Raw genomic sequence first — 21,570 nt, 5'->3', positions numbered from 1 at the left:
AGTACTGTTGCAGCAATCTGATCCAAAATCAGTGAATTGCACCAAACTTTCTCAAACTGACCAATCATGCCCCTAAAGATCAGATTCCCAAATCAGGAGAGTGTAACTGGCAGTTTTGCTAATGTGTTAGCAGAGGAACATTCTGTTTGATTAACTGTGTTTCCTTTTTACATGGATTATGGCTGAGCTACAGTCAGATTGAATCAATACTGCCTGGACAAAAGCTCCCAAATCAGGTAACAAAGAGGGAGCAGCTGTGCTCAGAGGTGGCCTTGTGACTATGGACAGCAAGGACATGACAAAAGAAGCAAGAGCCATCAGCTTTTAAAATATTGTTTTATCTCTCCTGTACTCCATGGAGGAGGAAGGAGGTGCCTCCAGTGTCAGCAGCTTTGGATTTCCCATTTTTTTAACCTCTTCTGAGCTTGAAGAAACCCAATAGATTGCTGGTTTTGTTTCTTTGTTTTTCACACATATGGCACGTGGGGCAACACCTTGTTGTCTTTTCTTAGCTAAGTTCTTTGTGAACAGCTTGTTAGGCCACTTCTTCACCCAGCCAAATGTACCAGGCTGCCATCATCTGTATTTTGGATCCTTCTTTGCATAGGGGGCCAGGCATACACTGAATTTTTTTTCACCTTTCTGCAAAGGATTTCATTCTGAGCAAAGGAACCAGCTGTCCCTCTCCTGATTTGATCTGGGAGATTTTGTCCGTGTGTATCCAATCAGATTGATCATTGATATTTTGTTTTTCTTCCTAAATTTGCAACGCGTCACACAACAAAATTTTAGAAATATATGTTTGGATGGTGAGAAATATATTGAGATAGTATTTCAGTCCCTTGAGCCTGACCTGTGAAAACTCAGCTGTCTTACACCGTGTGATGTTCTGATGGCAGTCACAACTCCTTGTTAGAATCAATGGCTTCAGTCAGTTCAGATTACTGCACCTTTTATGAGCATAGAGAAGGCTTTTTTTTAGATTCATCCAAAGCTCTTCTGCAGCACTGTGTGTAGTCTGAGCAGCCCTTCATCCTGCCATTAACCCTCCTTCCCTCTGCTCATTCCATAAGTGAAATTCTTCTCGTCATCCTCTGAAGGAGACAGCCGTACTCCCTTCGTCTTCTTTCTCCCATCAATGTTGGATCTGCCTGTGTCCTAAAAAGCATTTTCAAATCACCTTTCAGCTTGCATTTCTCATCTGGGCACTTTTTCAGGGCTGAAACTTCCGGGAGCTGTCAGGATTCATTGGCTCATTTCTGTATATAGAAGGCAACATCCTCCGTCCAATTCAGCTTCATCAACTCAGACAAGTCTCGCAAAGTCACCACGCAGAATTCCCTCCATACATTGCTCAATTTTATAGAAGTAAGAGAGGCAGAGCTTCAGAAAACCCCACGGAACCCAGGTGCTGTGTGCATCCTTCTCAGGACTTCACCCAGCTCTTCTTGCCTTCATTCTTTTTATATGTTCAGCATCTGGAGGGTGGGAAAAACATTAATTTGTTTTCAGATTTTCTGGGGAAAAGGGGACATTGACAGAAGCACACATGGATATGGGCTGTCTGGCCATTCAATCACAAATTTCTGTGCTCATTTTGTGAGTCTGTTTCCTCATGGGAGATGAACATTCCTTACACAGACTGGTCTTGAAATAATGGTTCAGTAACTGTAGGAAGACTCCTCACCCTGGACTATACTAGCAGCAATTCAGCCTGCTACACCCTCTTGTTGATGGAATATATTTTTTTCACTCTAACACCTTCCAGCTTCCTCTCCTTTCTTTTCTTAAATAATGAGAAAATGTACCTTTTTTAAATATGCCCGAAACCTGGCTGGTGTTCCCAAATTTAGTGTAAGACAACATAAATATTCCATGATGTTTCTCAGGCAGCTTCCCAGAATGTGACTTGCTCAGAGTCACTGATTAAAACTTTTAGCTCAGTAGCTGCTATTTAACAACATTTAAGTCAATACTGAAAAGGAAATAATTTCATTGTTACTGTATGACAAATATAACATTGACTTTTTTTCCCACAAAGGCAGCACAAAAGTATTTAGTAAACACCAACACCTCATTTCAGATTTATTGATGCTTCTACCATGTTCAGTTAGTAATAGTACAGTAATATTGTCCAGATTACTTTTGGTATAGATATACACTCAAATTGTTTCCCCCTTTCCCCTCTTCTGCATTTGTTCTTTTCATCTTTTTTTTTAAGTTTTTACTTCTTACTGTCTACTTATTTATTTTTCCATTTGTTCCATCTGCTTTCAATTTCCCACTACATGGATACTCTCCTCTTTATGACTGTTCTTTTCTTTCTCAAGTATGAGGTATTCTAGGGACAAAAAAAAATGTGTTAAACACTCCCCAGATAATCTTGACAATTTCTCCAGAAATTGAATTAATCCTTCATTTTTGCAGTGCAGTTGAGATAAGCCTGTGTAGTAAAGTATGCATAGTACATATTTACACACCTTAACACAAATTGAAGTTGCCTATCAATGTACATTTTGGATATTGTTCTGTGTGTGATATATTAATGTCACCATCTCATGTCCTCTACCTGCTCAGCAATCACCAATATTTAGCAATTTTGTGGAAATTGGGGTTACCCAGCCCATTGTTGCATTAGCTGGGTCATAAGGAAGAAGCAAAGGTAAAATGAGAAATCTTAATTTTTCTCTTTCTTATTAACCCATTAGCTCATGTTGCCTAATTACAGGTCAGACAGAAAACATAAAGGAAGTTTTCACAAGCAGATGAGTGGAACAGTGAGTGTTGATTTATTTAGCCCTGCTGTCATTCTACTGTTGTGAGAATACACACAGAAATCACCAAATATGTCCCTTCCAACCCAAACTATTCTATGATTCTAGAAGTATTTTACTAAATTAAGCAGCAGTTTACAGCTCTTTTCATATCCTCAAACTTCAATGAACTGAGGAGTGGGCTTATTTATTTGTTTGATTTTCATGGTCTGGATGCAGAAGATTTAACCTATCTTCCACAGACTAATATTTACACCTCCAAGTAATAGGTTTAATTTTTCAGCACATCTCTTTTATAATATACAGATACAATTCCTACAAAATCTGTGCCAGTGATTAATCAAATTGCAGTCATCCATATGTACTCTTCATAATTACACATATAAGCAATGACAATCATAATGATTGACCTGAGCCTTGTTTCTCAGGATGCCCAGGTTTTATCTAGGAGGATATTTTGTTTTAAGTAGAGATGGCAGATAAATGAAATCAAACACATTGTCATCCACTGTCATTGAAGTGGTTCAAAACAGCACACAAGCAATTCAGAAAGCTTCTGAGTGGCGTTTGCTGAGGTAGAACCACTGATCATTACCTGTGTTTTGACAGCCAGCAAATGCTCAGAAAAGGATGGGAGCTGCCTACCAGCCTCTTGAACAAGTAAAATAAGTGTTATTCAGATACCAAGGACAGTATTAATGCAATCTATAATGGGTCCCTAATGCAGTTATCATAGCATTAAAATAGATTTTTCCCCCTTCTAGATAAAATTTCTATAGCAACCTCAGGGTTTGTCAAGTCAGAAAAAATAAAAGGTATAAGTTAATTTTTGAGGTTTCCTTTTTGCTCTCTTTTTGTTTTCTCCCTTGTCATTAGAATTATTATAATGATATTATTATAACAATTTTTTTTAAATTTCAGTTATTAAAATGTTCTTACCTCAACACACAGATTTTACCTTTTTTCTCTTATTTTTCCTGGGAATGGGGTGAAACAATGAGTGGTGGCAACTTAATTGCTGACTGGGGTTAAACCACAACACAATGCCATGCAACTACATCCACATGGAACCAGGAGAGAAGGAGCATAAATACCCACACTTTCACAGGGTATCTGTATCTGATTTTTTTTTATGAAAGTTTCAGACATAACTTACTCTCTTGCCTCATAATATTACTACATAATGCAGTTAAAGAGCAATTCTGCCTGAATGTTTGAAACTGTAATTTCAAGGTGCAATACTCACCCTTAAAACTTCCCTGTCCACCTTTTCTCAGTAACTGGAACTCCAGTTTATCTTCTTGATGATCATCACCTACATAGTTTTTTCCAACTTTAATTTGATAAAGCAAGGACATATTGCCTTGTCTTGAAAGATGCTATTTTGTCCCATCTTCTTCCATATATAACAAAGGAAATAGTCTTTATTTATTGCTTTACCACAAGCCTGTTGGTTTGAGTCAGCTCTCACTGTTCCTCCTCCATTATTGTGATTCAGTCCTGCCTTTGCCCATCCTTCTTGTCGAGAGTGAGGTTGTGTCCTACCTCATGAGCATGACCACTGCTACTGGTCATCAACACCCCTTTTTGCCATATTTCAACGTTTTTGGTGACAAGGGGCTGTCTAGACCTTGTTGTTCTCCTCCAGACCTTGCCCTGAAATTCTCACTGACTGTGAAGCTCAAAAGAAACTTCCCAACAGTAGGGCATCTGCTGTGATCACTGCCTGCCACACTGACCGGCTTCGCTGCTCATTATCTTCTTGTGCTCACCCATCTGTCAGTCTGTCTGCATTCATTGGGTGTGCCTCATCTCATTTTACAGTATAAATTCACTGCAACAGAGATCTTTAGAGGGATTCACAGCTAGGTTTCCTAAACACAAGAATAACAGCAACGGAGAGGAGACCAGCCCAGCACGTGTCTGCTGAGAACAGAAGGGTCATTGTCTCTGTAGTCCAGTTTACCACTGAGACCCCACTCACTGCAACAGCTCATTGTCCCACAGCAGACCTGCATTTTTTGTATCACAGCATGAAACTTCACTGGAGATTTGTTTGATGAGTGGAATTCCTTCCCTCCAGCTCAAACACCTGCAGTAGTCATTTTAACACTGGTTTATCCAGAAGGATCCACTGAGTAATGAGCAGATGTGGAGTCTGTTCCCACTTTGTGTATGCAAGCCAATTCTCTCCTTTTGTCTCAGTTTTGTATTTATGAAGCACAGAAACAGTTCTTTTACCGATCTGAAACACAAGTATTGAGGATGATGAGAAGCATCAGCGCAACCTGTTTTATTTTCACATCCTCATCAACCTGTTCAACATTTCCTAAAATTTTTAATGATGAAGCTGATATATCCATACCTGTATTCACAGATGTAAGGCTGAAAGAGGGCAGGGTTAGATCAGAGATAAAGAAGGAATTCTTCCCTGTGAGGGTGGTGAGGCCCTGGCACAGGGTATCCAGAGAAGCTGTGGCTGCTCCATCCCTGGCAGTGCTCCAGGCCAGGCTGGATGATGCTTGGAGCAACCTGGCCTAGTGGAAGATGTCCCTGTCCTTGGCAAGGGGTGAAACAAGCTGATCTTTGAGGTCCCTTTTAACACAAACCATTCTTGGATTCCATGGTTCTATGGTAAGAAGCTCTACCAGCGTACACCTACAGCACAAGGATATTCAATTTCCAATTGTCTCCTTACATATTTTACTGCCAGGGTGCTGTCCCCATGCTCAACAACATCTAAACTGTTGCTGAGCTGCAAATGCTTCTTGATGCACTAAATCTCACTCCTTTGCTTCCCACACCTACATATTCATTGTATAAATTTCCTTGCATAAATCCTTGTATAAATTTATATGAAAAAATATATACGTAGTATATTTATACACAATATATAAAATAGATATTATATAATACATAATTAATACCTAATATATAATATATCATATATCATATATAGTATATCGTATATCGTATATCGTATATCATATATTATATATTATATATTATATATTATATATTATATATTATATATTATATATTATATATTATGTGTATGTATAATATATATACTATTATATGTAATATATATGTACAATGTATTATATATAATATATAATACATAATATATAAAATATAATACATAATATATAATATATAATACATAATATATAATAATTTCCTTGTCTAAACTTCTTGCCATAAATATTTTACTGTATAAATAAAACTCTTTAGCAGGATCTTACCTTCGAGGTCCTACCAGAACAAATGCTGTGATTTGATACTCTTTCACTGCTTTGCCAAACCTCAGTTTTCACATTGATAGCAGGTCACTGCTGAAACCAGGTGGCTTAAAATCCACGCACACTCAGGCTCTGTCTCAGAACCTCCTCTGTCAGAAATGTGTTAGCACAGATCTCTGTCTGCATCAATATCTCTGTTTGCAGACTCAGGGCCTTCAGGAGTTAGCAAACCACATTTTCCTACTTGAAGCCACAATGCTCATACACAGAGTTCAAAGCAATTTTGGATTGAGTCATTTCATGTGTAAATGTTCTATTTCAAAACTGACCCATGCTTTTATTCATTGGACATCACTTAAATAAAAACATGGCAGAATGAGTGAGTAAAGCAATAGAAGCATGTTCAGACTATATCTTCAGAGAAGTATCTGGTTTATATTCAGGTTCAGTGAAGATGTTATACCTCATTAGCTACAACAGAACTGAGCCATTTTCTCATTAGATCATCCAAGTGGAACAACACAAAAGATTTTTTGAGTTTGTCAGTTGCATTTTAGTTGTGCTTTTTAAAGTGCTTGCTCGAAAGAAAGAATTGAAACCTTATGGTGTTACTTAAGCTTAAAAAGTGCTTTTGATCTTAAGCTTCAAAAGAGATTTTCCCCAGCAGAGTAGGCTGGCACTTTATTTAGTACCAGGTTAGGTAGACACCAGAACACTCTGTACATAATAATATTTTCTTGTTTCATGCTATTGATTAAATCTCTTTTAATGCTGTCACTGCCAAATTTGAGATGATTTACAGTTCTTTACTCACAAGAAGTTGATCTTTACTGTTTATATTACTGCAAAACCAAAAAGACTTTTCTATCCTAAAGACTACGATACAGAATCTTTATTGTTTGGGGGGAGTTTTTTTCTTTTCTTATGAATCCTTTTCCAGTTGCAAACTCACCAGGGGACTCTGGATTTCTTGGAATGCCAGCAAATTTTACAAGACATAATCTTCTCAGAACAACAAATGGGAGCCTGAATGAAAACATTTACCATTTATTTGGCTCTGATCTCATACTTGGTCATGAACATCAAGACAGTCTCCTTAATAATTCAAATGAAAGCAAACATAAATAAATAGGATTACAGATTCCTGAATACTTAACACAGTTACACTCCATCAGGTTACACTTCTTCATTACACTTCCCATCCCTGGAAGTTTTCCAGGCCATGTTGGACAAGGCTTGGAGCAACCTGGGATAGTGGAAGGTGTCCCAACCACAGCAGAGGGTTGGAATGAGATAATCTTTAAGATAATTTCCAACCCAAACTATTCCGTGTTTCTGTGATATTCTGGATATTTAACACAGTTATATTCCTTCATGCTACACGTTACATGGCCATATAGAGCATTTTTAACAAGTACTATTTTATCTTTCCTGGGCATTTTGCAAAACTGTAACTTTTACACAACCTTCCCTGAGCTAGAAAACATGTTTTCTGGAAAACTATGTATTTTTCTCAGTTCTTCACCCTTGGATGGACATTCAGATAGAAGAATTAACCTTTCAATGCTTTCAAAATATTTTGTGTTTTTCTTGTTTTTTTTTTTCCTTTTAATTTATTAACCAATTTCAGACTGTAAACTAAAGTTTTAACTATCCTAGGAACTGAAAAGAAATTAGGAAAGCATTGTTCTGGTGAGGAAAATTGAGAAGAAAAGAAGAATGAGTGCTGAACTTGGTGACTGGCAGCTGGGAGGCCATGCAGGGATAATATCCACGTGCATTTTGTGTTACAGATAAGCCTAAGAACCCAGGAATTACAACAAATAATCTTTGAAGCATCCATGTGGAAAGAGTTCTTGGGCAAGCCAAAGGAGCAGCACGTAATCTTCTAAACCATTTGGTGCATCACAGTGCTGCAGCTTGAACCAGCCAAGGCCACACAGAGAATTCAGGGCCACACAGGGAATTCAGGCAGGTGAGGCTCTTGCCAGCCCAAATATTCTGCTTTCTTCCCATTTTGGGCTTTTTTGGGATGGGGGAGTGCAGACAAAGCACTTCTCTTCAAACATTACTTTCCTTCCTCTATTTTCTTTATCTCATTTTCCAGAGCACCAAAAACATGTTTACTCTCTTTCTCCTGATAAAACTTGCAATGCATCTAAGAAAGTATTTAGACAACAATTTTAAATTTTGCAGTTAGAACAATGACTGTACTATAAAATGGAGCCAGCTGTTTAACTGAAATAAGGCTGGTATCTCCCAAATCCATGCTTAATCCTTTTCTATCCCTAACTCAAGACTTTGCTTTTTTGTTTATTTGTTTTCTGTTGCATGAAATCTAGTTTTGCTTAGCAATTAAAAATATTAAGTATGGAAGCAGAAATGCATGGGTAGAGCTGTTACTGTGGTTAAATATTTATAGTTAAATATTTTATAGTTAAGATAGTTATAGTTAATATTGTAGATATTATGTTAAAGAATATTATGAACAATAATTATGATACAAACAGCAGTATTTTGCTATTACAGACTGCCAGAAGCTGGAACCAGCGCATGATTGAATTTTATACCAACATTTCTCATCATATCAAATGTTTCTCCACAACAGGGATGTGAACAAACCTCGAACTCCAACTTCTACATTTCCATCTTGTTTACTAATATTTATTACCTGGGCAGATTTCCTCAAAATCAGGTACGTAAGCCAGTGAGGTGATTCCTTCTGCAATCATTCTGCAAAGTTGCTTTTCATGTAAGATTAGTCTCAAACAAACATTATTCTTAAGTGTATTTCATGTATTATTATATTTATACGCCACATATAAGCTGTGATTTTTCTTTGCTCGAAATTTAAAATTGTATGTCATGTTTGCCAATGAAAAAGTGATAGTTAAGGTCTTCTCAAAGATGTTTCTCCACAACCAAATTCAGTTGCTGTTTACATAAGCTCAGAGGTGATGGTGTGGTATTTTCTGGGGTCCCCTGTGGCAGGAAGGAATGAATCTGACTCCATGTTCTTAGAAGGCTAATTTATTATTTTATGATAGTGTGTTATATTAAAGAATGCCATACCAAAACTATACTAAAGAATAGAGAATGGATATCTACAGAAGGCTAAGAGATAATAATTAAATACTCGTGACTCCTTCCAGAGTCCCAACACAGCCTGGTTGCGATTGGTCATGAAGTTAAAACAATTCACATGAAACCAATAAAACAACCACTTGTTGGTAAACAATCTCCAAACCACATTCCAAAGCAGCAAATCACAGGAGAAGCAAATGAGAAAATATTGTTTTCATTTTCTCTGAGGCTTCTCAGCTTCCCTGGAGAGGACATCCTGGCGAAGGGATTTTTCAGAAAACGTGACGGTGACAGTGATGGGAGTGGTTTCCACAGGAATATGACTGACACCACCAAACCTCTGGAGGGGAAACACTCTAAATAAACCTCATTTAAACAAAGGAGGGTTGTGCTGACTCAGATGTGGCAGATGAGAAGGCAGTGGCCAGAGGAAAGGACATTACTCAGCAGGACTGATTTATACAGAGCTCAATTGCCCCTGGCCCTGACCCCAGCTGGCCCCTCCACAGACAGGATCCTGTTATAGGTACTTCTCTCAGCTATTTAAAGCATGGACCTTTCTGGCCTAAAGCAGCATCTATGAATTTTTTTCTATGTTTTAATTCATCCTCATACATTTAAAAAAAAAATCCAGCACATGGAGACCATGTATTTTGAAGTCATGCAGATGAGCTGCTGCATCAAGCATCCCCTGTCAGTAGTTTTGTTTGCATTTCCCCACATGCCACTTCTGCTCTTTGATCTTTTCCCATATCTCTTCTTTTCCCATATCTCTCAGCCTGTTGTAACTTTAGAACTTCATGCTTAATGTCTGGGGGTTTCCAATTTAACAGTGTTTTTATTAAATCCAACATGCTAAAATTAGAAGAACACCACAAAGGCACCTAGACAGTAAAAAAAAACCAAACAAAATGTTTGCCTTTGATTAAACAACACAGGTCACATCATCCCAGACCGGACAAAGTGATGGTTTAGGGCAATTGAGACCTTTTTTTAAATCTTAAAAAAAGATGGCATCTCTTTAGGCAAAAATAAAGCCATTCTGGTGTCTTGACAGCCAAAATCTTACTTACTGTGGTTAGATTGCTTGGAAGTATTATCTCCCCTAAATTTATTAAATGACATCATATTTGCAGCATTTTTTACAGTTATTACTGATATTTACTTATTAATTTCTATTTACAATTGACTTTATTTAAAGGGAGGAATCTTGCACACAACCCTTAAATAAAAATGAAACGAAAATGCTGTGAGTCATCACAGTTCATTGTTTCTGCTTACTGGATCTGTCTTTAATCAGCATTTATTTTTTAAACTTCAAGGAAGATTCACTGATGCATCAAAGCAGGAAGACTAAAGTAATCATTTGAGCTAAATTTTTTGTTTCATTCCAGCCCCAAAAACCATCTGAACCCATGCATTTCTCCCTTATTCTTTGGTGCAGTTAACTGAATTTTTGTCCTCAGCTTGTGTGTTGCCTAAATAATCATACCACTTGTGCATGATTTTTAATTACAAATTAAATTTACTGCAAGATAATTAATGCAAGCAAATTCTGTGTATAATACATATAATATATTTTATGTATAATATATATATTTAAATATATATATTTAAAAATATATATAAATTTTCTCTTAAAAGTTTAAAGTGTTTTCCTTTGCTGTAATCAAAAGAAACAACCCACACAGGAAGGCAAAGCTTTAAAAAGACAGAATTTCACCTCACTGTTGTTCAAAAAGTAACAAATGCTTGAAATTTCCCATTAGAGGGATGGTAATGAGCTCTTGAATATACAAAGTATGCACTGTTTAATGTACAAAAGAAGGAGTCTGGATCCTTGCTTATTTAGTAAAACTTTCTTTTACAACTGGAGTCTACACTACAGTCCCCAGCTTAAAAGGGAGCATCACATTTGTCTGCTTTTCTGAATATTAAGAATTTCCGGGCTTTGTTGTGTTCTGTTTTAAATATTTTAGTTAAAAATTCTATTTCAGTAGAGGGGAAATTCTAGCCAAAAAAAAAAAAAAAAAAGTATTTTTAAAAGGATAATTTGGACTCAAATGGAAACACCTGTGTTTAAAGACTACTGGGATTTTATCCTTTGGTGGCATCAGGCAGGAGGTTTGGACTGAGTCACTCCATGCACCAGAGGCCTGCAGATGAGATGGATAATGAGATAATTTGTTATTATCTGTGGGGTTCCTTCAGGTCCCCTCCTGGGACATCTGTGCCCTAGTACAGTGCTGGTTTCATGTGTCACAACTGGAACAGGGCTGAAAACCTTCTGATTAACCAGAGAAATCAACAAGCTGCAGCTAAAAGATGCAAGAGGATGCTCAGGAACCACTAATGGCACATTCCTCTGCTCTTTATTCCTGTTTTAGGGAAGCAAACTCAGTATTTCAACTTGTTTGCAAATAATCTTCCTAAAACAAATAAAGTTCTAAAGATGCTTTAGAGGGATGTACTGAGGTGGGTGGTGAAACCCTGACTTGTCTGTATTAGCAGGAGAACTCCAAGTAAATTAACAAATTCCTGCTTTCATCCATGAACAGAACATAATAAAGTTATTGTCATGGGGGTACATGATGGGACTGAATGTGATGTTATTAATATATTAAGTAAGTATTATTATAATTATTACGTCTCTAAATTAATAGATTTTTTAAAAACAAAGTCTCTGTGCTGTAATGTGGAGTTGTTTCTAAATCAAACCTAAGGGTCAAAAGAACTGCAAAAATGAGAGAAATTTGGGGGGGAAAAATTATTCTGAGCATTGCTCCACAGACTTAAGTGGTGTTACCAAAGGGAGAGTTTGGGCATTTGTACTTTCATTTTAATACAGTGATCGTGAATGCATAATGAAAATGAAATATCAATTATGTAAAGAAATTATTTAATTCAGTGAAGCAACCATTTACACATATGCAGAATACCTGTGGGACTCAGAGATGCCTTTGGCTTGTTCTCTTTTCAGTCACCCGGGTAGAAATCAGCAATAAAATCTCAGAATTTAGTTTACAGTAAGTCTGATTTAATATGATTTCTTCAGATTTGCACTGGAAAAAAAATGGAGGGTAGAATCTAATCTCTCCCATTTTGCTACATAGTGGATTGGCCTATTTTCCAAGAGCTTCATTATCTAACTTAATTACCCTTCTTTTTTACTGACCTGGTTATGATACAATGAATTTTCATGCAAAGGTGAGGAAGGAAATAAAACATCAGTCCGCATCAGCTCGAGGTTTTATGCTGGTACATTCACTGTGCAACACTTTGTTTTGCTGTTCAGAAATAGCTTAATTTTTAGAAATTGCCACTTTGTTAAATTAAATGGGCTTATTGTATCTGTAGAGCCTTTCTCACATATATATGTGTGTGAGGTGATGCCAAGGATAACAATGAAACTACATCTGAATGTAACAATGGACTTTATTATTCCATCTATTTTTAAAAGATACATTTCACTTTCCATATTATATTTTTTAAAATATAGCATTTGGGGTAGAGTGTGTAGTATTACATAGGGGTTTAAAATACTTACTGGTATACAGAAATGTAAGCATTACCTGCTGATTTCTAATAAAATTGTAAGTAGTTTACAAGCAAATGTGGATAACTTAGCATGTTAGTATGAAATTAAAATTCTTAGAAGACTTTAGAGAACTATAAGACCTTACTTCTAGACTTGATAAATCTTTCACAGCATTCACTTTGCATATCAGATCAAATTCAATTATTGAATTGAATTTTTAAGGGTTTTTAAAATCTAATAATTTGAGTTCCTAAGCTTAATTCAGAACTCAACATCACATTTCTAACGAGTGCATTATTTATTCTTCACAATTAACATCATGTACTCAATTCATTAGTGTAATTCCTTGTTTCTCCGAGGTGATTTGAAGGAGGGGTTGGTATTAATTACACTTTTCAGTAGCTGTCGGGGAGGAAGGGTGAGGATTGCCACCAGAGCAGCCACCCCCGAGTCCTTTGTCTGTGTGTGGTTTGTAGGGCAGCCACGAGGTGTCTTTGTTGTTCCACTGAATTTCCACATCAGGGATCCCAGCACAGCCCGAGTGCGCTGGGGAACGAGGGCTGACCCGCTTCAGCCGGGATGTGGCAGATTTCTAACAGGATAAACCAGAGATTTAAATCCAATTCTTTAAATTTTGGGTTGGTTTGGGTGCAGAAAACTTGAATCATGCCGGTCACTGCCCACCTGTCACCTGGCAGCAGCTTCCAGGTGTTCCTCTGAGCCAGAAGGATGGGAACACAGATTGTACCCCCAAAGGGAGCCTGAAGGAGTGAGGTACACAAATGTAGCTGAAGTAAGCAGAGGAACAGCACAAAACAACAGGAGACAGTCCCTTATGAGTGAACTGGTTGTGAAAGTACTGTGTGGAAGAAAAAGAGTAGAACTCCTCATTAATCATTAATTAATTAATCATTATGCATTCATGATCACTGTATTAAAATGAAAGTACAAATGCCCAAACTCTCCCTTTGGTAACACCACTTAAGTCTGTGGAGCAATGCTCAGAATAAACTTTTTTTTTGCCAGAATTTGGTGCCTGTGGCTTTGTGTTACTGATCTGTGTACAAGGGCAGTTCCAGCCCCACAGGGGTAAAACTGGATTTTAAGGCAAGACTTAACAATTGGCTTTAAGTGGGGTAAGGAGAGAGGAAAGGGCTGAGTGAGCTCAGTTCTCTGAGCAGAGCTTTGCTCTTGTGCTCTCTGTGTAATTCTGAACTCTACAGAAAGATCCTTGTGTCATCCTGAGTAGAATTATCCTAAAGCAGCCAAAACTTCCCAAGGTCTTGGAGTTTCACTGGCCTGCTGCCTCCTCCTGAGAGGGAGAGCACTGCCTGGTGCAGGGGAAGAGCTTCCATCTCCTTGGGCTGCAAAAGCACAACGTGGTAAACACAAAATCAGAAATATTCCTGTTCCCCCTGCTTCTTTTTGATTCTCTGAATTTGTCTATGCTTTAATTCTCTTGGACTTATCTATTGTACATAACCCTCTTTCAATTTCCCACCTCTGCCTATAGCCAGAGCTCCTCTAAGTGCAGAATTTTATAATGGAAGCCTATTTTGCTTTTGGAGGCTAACTGCACTCCATTAGAACACACTGTCTGTCTCTCTGGGTGTGGCAAAAAATTTCCTTTTTGAAAAACAGCGTCATTAAAGATAGTTAAATTCTGAAGCACCATAAATATACAGGGCACTTGCATTACAAAGCTTTTAAAAGAGATGTCTTTATGTCTAGAACACACAGTTACAATACTGGATCTTGTATGTGTGTTCCAGGAAATACAGAACATGCGAGAACTTTCTTAGCACTTGGCTGCTGTCTCCCAAATGAAGCTGAAAGATTGAAAGAAGGGACATGGTGGGCTTGACAGAGTTGGGTTAATGGCTGGACTCAATGGTCTTAAAGGTCTTTTCAGCCTAAATGTTTCTATGATTCAGTGTTGTAATAACTTGTGGTTGCTTTTGGTTCACACAAAGAAGAGCAGTGCAGTAAAAGGGACTGCAGCAGGACACAGACAGAAACCTCGAGGCTGTGGGGCTGTTTCTGTGTTTCTGCCTTATCAAACACTGGCTTGCTGATATAAAATCCAACATTTTTATAAGATTCTCTAATTGATGTTGGAGCACACAGATGATGGATGTGTTCTCACCACCACTGATCTGTTTGTGTCCAGCACAGGCAGCTCCACCACCACCTTTGCAGTGTGCAGACATCAGTGGGGTATCCCCACTTCCAAACCTGACTGTGCAGACCCAGACATAAGTGACCAAACAGCCCACAGACAGTTCGGCAGGAAAACCACCATGAGCTGACTGACAAGACAAAGGATAAACCTGCGAGTAAAATCCCAGACAAGGATTTAAAGGCTTGCAACAGAGGCACGATCAGTCCTTTGGCTGGATGCACCCAGGATTGTCTGCATTTACTCACCAATCTCTTCTGTGGGAAGAATCTCTGAAAGAAGCAGGACTGAGTTTGGCCCTGTGAAGTGTAACGGGGCTAACACAAAGTTTTGATCCAATATTTGCATTGAAACGAATGTTTTGCCTGATAAAAGAAGGCAGAAATGGCCCTGAGGTTTTTTGTGACTCCTGACCTAAGGAGCAGTGAAGCCTCTCTTTAGTACAGACACATTGGCATCCAGGCCTTCTGCACAGATCTGTAAGACACAGAGAGCTCAGAGCCTGCAGAGCACAGGCAGATCTGCTACAGAGGCCTCACTTCTCTGTCCCCTGGGCAGAATCAGGGAGGCTGCAGTCTGTGTCTATTCCCACTTTATTTAATTTTGTATAGAGCTGATTGTCAAAAAAAGCAAACAAAACTTTGCCTCTCCCTGTCTGTGCATGCATTTAAAGAGCCCTGCTACGGCACCATTTCAATAGCTTTTGCCCACAAAGTGTCAGCTTTTCATCTACCATTTAATTCTCCTAAATGGATGTTACTCCTCTCCCCATTACGAATCTCTATCGCTTCCATGAAGCATTATTTGCATAAAAGGAACTGAATAATTGATAGAGGATGTGAGCAAGAGGCAGCAGACAGCTTGGGAGGGGTTTGTGGTAATCCCAGTGAGTCCAACACATAGCTCCAGGCTCGTTTAATGGGATGGAAGCTGACAGGGTTTCCTTGTAGCTCTGCAGCAGAACTCAGTGCTGCTGCATGACCTCCTTGTACTCAGCTACTTTGCTTGTTGATCTCACTGCTCTCTCCCTCCATTAAGGGGAGAAATCATAAAGCACAGGATACAGCCTGCAGTTTGTGCTCACATAGACCTTCAAACACAGCCAAGGCCTGGCAGGCTGATTCCATTGCCTTCAGAAAATAAAAAGGATCAAAAGTCTTAAATTCATCACATTATTAAAGGTAAAGTCTGGGAACAGCTGTCATTTACAATTTTGTTGATGAACTAAAGACTGAATTTGATTTTGAGGCTCAAAAGGTGTGGGGTTTTTCCATATTAAGATTATTTTTTAAAGTCCATTAGAACTTTAAAACTCATTCTTTGCAGATTTCTTGCTCCTATTCTGCAATGTAAGTCTTATACTGGAAATCTGCATTTTAGATGTCTCCACTTAGTGAGATGACTGTCAGAATGAATATCTACATTTCTGAAAAAGAGAAAAAGCCATAAAAGCCATACATCTTGTAAATAAAATATGTTTGGCAGCTGTCTGGGAAAAAAAAATCTAAAAATAACCCAAAATCTAATGATTTTTCTTCTAGAGCTTTGCACATTTCTATAAAGTACATATTTTTAATGATAAGCAGCAGTATTAGGAGAGCCTGGAAACAGCTGGAACGATTAGTATTTTGTTTGGTGAGGAGCTGCCTCAGCTGCTCTGACAAGCAAGCTGCCATTTTCAATGTAATCACTTCTGATTCTAAAGCACTTGCTTTGCTTTTAACTTTGTGCAAATCCCTCTTGATATTTCTCTTTTTAAAGCAGATGCATTTCCATATGTCCATAAAAGTTTCCTTGACAATTCAGCACGCTGCTCAGAATGACTTCCCTGATTCCTGGTGGGGGATTTGTGAAATGAGGCTGCTTTGTTCATTAAGGATATGTGTACATAATGTAAAACATACTTAATATCCCCAACTTCTGCACAGATGTTTTTGTTCTGAAAGGCACTCAAAGTTTCACTGCTCTAATTAAACTTTTTTCCTCATTTGTAAAGAAATTTATTAATAACTCTTCCAATTGCTGATAAATTTGCTATTTTGTGGTTCAAATGTTAAAGAGTTTTCAGCTCTCTGAAGAGAAATACTTGAGAGTAAAAACTATTTTTTATAAAGGAAAATCTGAAAATAACAGATCCAGATACTTCTGTTCATCCTGACATTTTCTGTTCTCAGAACTGTGCCTGATTTTTTGGGGGGGAAAAGGCTTTCTGCAACAACAAGCTACTGCCTGGCACATTTTTTTAAAGTCTTGGTATTTTATTCTGGAAAATGTTTTACACACACTTTTAAAATTCTTATAAAAATAACCAGCAACCAAATACATATCAGTAGCATTTTTAAATTTCATCTCTTATTCCTTCCCACCAATTTGGCTGAAAACAGGTATTTGCAAACATTGGTAGCCTAATTTCTTGTGGCCTTTCATTTTTTATGAAGTGTTTTCAAAAGACTTCAATCAACCTTAATGGTGCGTTTTTAGTTAAGGAAACAGAATGGAGAGAAGTCAATTTAAGCTCCCCAATGAACAAATGTGTACAGAAAAAAAAAGCCATAAATGGGTTTAGAAAACAGAGCCAGTACAAGCAAAATGCAGTGAGCAGAGCGCTCAGGGAAGCCAAGATATAATGGAAAGAGTAAAATACTGCAGAGCTTTTTAAACTATATACAATTGGAACAATGGGCTGGACCCAGACATCCATGTTAAACTGTTAGGAGATAGGTGAAAAGCGAGCAGCAATTCTGTAGCCAGGGCTAGAGAATATGAGAATGGAAGGGCTTAAAGCTGAAGCAAATGAATGTGTGGTAGTTTAGCAGCATAGAAATCGAGTCAAAATTGGCATATTTCACTGTTTAATGTACCATGTGAAGAATCATCTCCTGGCTTTCTTAATGAAATGACTATTAGTACCAAGCTCCTTAATGAAGCTGCTTTAATGCCACCTGTGAAATAATAATACCTTTATTTGCACACCTACTTTTTACCAAAATACTGTAAAAGCACAGGGTAATTAAGTAATGCAGCCTCTGTGAGAGTACAGTATAGACCTACAAAACATATAAAACAGGAATACACCTGGGAAACTATCACCCAGCGATCGTTTAATTGTCTCTCATTATTTAAACATGGCGTTAATAATGCATAGAACACATTTTTCCAAAGCATCACAACCTCCCTGGTAAAAGGGTAACTGCATCAATATTAACAACCCAAAGACTTAAAATAATTCAAAGCAGAGACAGGCACTCTCCTGGCTGCCCGGGCCCCGGCGCTGCTTTCAAACAAACTCCCGTCCAGGGTCGCGGCGATTATCACCGCTTGTATCAGTTTATACGTGGCTTTTATGCCTGCTCACAGCTGAGTGCAGTTGTTTTTTCAGTGTCTGCCTCACGGTATGATTCAATCCATTTGGGTGGCTTAATGCAAAGATTTCGTAATGTACACAGGGATGAGCAGCGCTAAGGCAACGAACATCGTGCTCATTATTCTTTTAACGGGAATGTCAACAAGAAGAGGAATTAGAGAGGAAATCGTTGTAACTCCAAAAGAACATCTGACTAACCACTACAGATGACATGTTTTTTCCCTTTTTATCCTCTTCATGATCCATAAAGCAGGATTTTTCCAAAACAATTAATTTGGTTGCCAAACCCTTCTTAATTCTAAGGAGATTTAAAACTCATCTACTTGAAGTCTGTCTCATGGAGTTAGACCCACAACCGGATTACAAGCTATTCCATCATATGGCTGGTGTTAGCCCAGTTGCTGCTACATGGTACATAATTGGACTGCTGGACTGTTTAAAAAAAAAGGGAAAGAAATATAAACCTCCAAGTCTTCTTTACACTAAGCCCACTGGCACCTCTGTCTTTTATTATTTGTGTTACTTTCTCCTCAAAATAAAAGCTCAGCAGCCTGAGAGAAAGAGTTTCTAAAAACTTCTTCTAAGTAACCTTGATACCCCTGATATACAGACTCCACAAGAAATATTAATGCTCTTTAAACGAGCCAATCAACAGCACTGGCCATCCCTATTCTACAGCAAAACAGAGGTTTAAGTGGTAAAAGGTTCTTCTTTGTGTCTAGTGTTGGAGAGCATATGGCAAATTTCCACTTAACAACAGTCCCTTGGTTTGCAACACAAACTAATTCCCATGTTAATTCTTTTAATTATTAAGTGTGTGTGTGTGTTTGTGTGCACACAAGTCTTCATGTTGTTTTGTTTCTCTAAAGAGAATCAGTGACCTTAAAAAAAATGAGGTGGACTTAAATCCTGATTTGCTCCTTTGTAACATTATCTTAGAGCTGGGGTCATGGTGGCAGCTTTGTCCTCTCTGCTGGTGGTGCACAATGGTCTGTGCTTGCTCTTTGCAGCCAAGATAAGGCCAACAATTAGATAATGTCACTGCTGATAGCTGTGGTCTTGGGCCTCTGGTCATCCAAATATCCTGAATACAACACAACCACCACCCAGCCTTTGTGCATGTTACCTCTATGGGGGAGCTGCAGTGGCCAGGGAATATCAGGGAATATGGAAGAATGAACTGAGATGGCACTAGAAGCGCTGTCCCAAAGAAAGGAACCCAGCAGTAATTTAGTGATCTTACTTCATAATAGGTTTCTAATTTATCAAACCTAAACCAATTCCAAAAAGCTTTTGCCTTTCATCAACCTCTTCACTCATTCTGTCCCCTTCTAACTCTATGACTGCACACGATATTGACTGCACTGCATACAACTTTTTCTTTTTTTTTTTTGGTTGGTCTTTTATGTCTGTTATTCTCAGGATTAAGCATAAACTGAGTTCACAAGAGTAACACAAACAAGAGCAACCTGGAATGACCTGATTGCCCAATATACATTATGCTAGCAAAGAGGCATGAGGCAACCCAGGAATTTGAAGTAAATAAGGACTCAATTACAGAAAATGGAGAACAGTTGTTCTGTTAGCAAACAGAAAAACTGCTTGACATACTGTTTGGATTGATTATTCAAAAACATATTATGGTGCAGTTCAGATAAAATATTTGCCTGGGAAAAACTATTCACCTTTTGCAAACAGAAGGGATGAAATATTCTAAGACAAAGAGATGATGATGCATGAAAGGACCATCCATTCACATTGCAACAGGGCAGCCTAATTTTTAGTTACACTTGAATTATTTAATTAGACTGTTTAAAGTTTGTTGTCCAAGGACATAAACTGCTTAAAACTAAATATACAGATGAACTCCTCTAAACTATTTTATTTTGAAAAAAGAAATGCACTGGTATCCAATGTTTACCTTTGGATTTCAGTTTGTAATAAAATTTCAAGGTATCTTTTGTCTACCCTTGTCCCAGGAAAGGAGTTGTCCCACTGGACTTCTACCCTAACTCTGGTCCTCTTGGGAGAGGAAGGCTGAAGTGTGAATTTATGATGAATTCCAGCCTCTGAATCCAGGGTGAGATTTCTCCTCCCCATTTCCAATGTGCAGCTTTGACACTCCCTCCGCTGCTCTGCCTGGAAGTGCGTGGGATCTGTTTTGCCCTCTCACAGAAAAACACAGGGAAATTCTATTCTCATTTCTCATCCTCACTCTCTCCAGGGCTCAGAGGGAATGCCCTTTTTTACTTCCTTCTCTTTGTGCAGCTCAGGCCATATTCACCAGCATTAAATAACAACACCCCTCCCTATCTCCGGCTTGTTCAGCGTGTAACATCATCCAGAACCAAACAAACTGCAGCATTTCCTAAAACATGAATTGTTTTTAAAAAATTCAGGCTGGCCAGCTGTTTGGAGTCTCCCAGCTAGGAATGCTGCCTTCAGAACCCCCACTTGATGCTCCAGCACAGTCTCTGCTGCTCACCACTGTGTCCATCTGTCTGCGTGGCGCGTCGCCAGCTCTTAAGTTGGCCCCATCGTTACCCAGGGTACCAAAGAAACACGGATTTGGACTGACAGCATCAGTAACTGCAAGTGTCACTTCTTCTGCTCCAAGTCCCTCTGCAGTGACAGCATTGCCTTCCTTGCTAGACTGCTATCTCAGGTTGGTATCTCGCTCCCGTTGGCCTTTCAGCTCTGTTTCAGAAAATGACAGAGGGATATTGATGCAGAGCCATAGGGATACTAGTGAACAGAAAACACTAAATACTCAATGTTTATTCACATCATTTTAAGGTACATAAATGTGTTTCTTCTACTTAGGAGTTACATATTTGAGGTACATGAATGTGTAACGAAAGGTAATTGTTGTACAGTTTGAAAACTCAATTACAAAAATCACTTTGGTCTTCTTGTGACAAGAACTCACCCTAAACGTAATTTTGCTAAAGCTAGTTTAAAACAAGCAGGTTAGGATCCAAGTTTGCAAATATCATTTGAAGAGTACTGTGCTCCAAGTCCCACCAAAATAAATTAATTTCCACATTATCCACGCAGTTCTGGGGACTGGGATAAAGTTCTGAGTGCAGAGAACGTGGGTTTGCAGTATTTTTCTTTCTTTTACATAGTTCCATATGTGAATGATCATGCTGGAGGTGCTTTCTGACCCCACCCTGTGAAAATCTTCCTCTCAGGGCCATCACAGTTAATAATTACTTCTAAAATCTGTGGTTTAAGAAGCAGGCTATTTCCTTCATAAATTCCTCTTAATTTCAGTGGGCATATTTGCTCTACAACCATCATTAAGCAACAAAGCATTGCTTTTTTCTTTTCTGAGATGTGAGTAGTTTATACTCTGGACTGAGGGCAGCAAGAGCCAGATTGTCACT

Source organism: Geospiza fortis, unplaced genomic scaffold (genome assembly GCF_000277835.1).
Source record: "Geospiza fortis unplaced genomic scaffold, GeoFor_1.0 scaffold23, whole genome shotgun sequence".
NCBI classification, from domain to species: Eukaryota; Metazoa; Chordata; class Aves; order Passeriformes; family Thraupidae; genus Geospiza; species Geospiza fortis.
Note: the sequence above shows the minus strand (reverse complement) of the source record.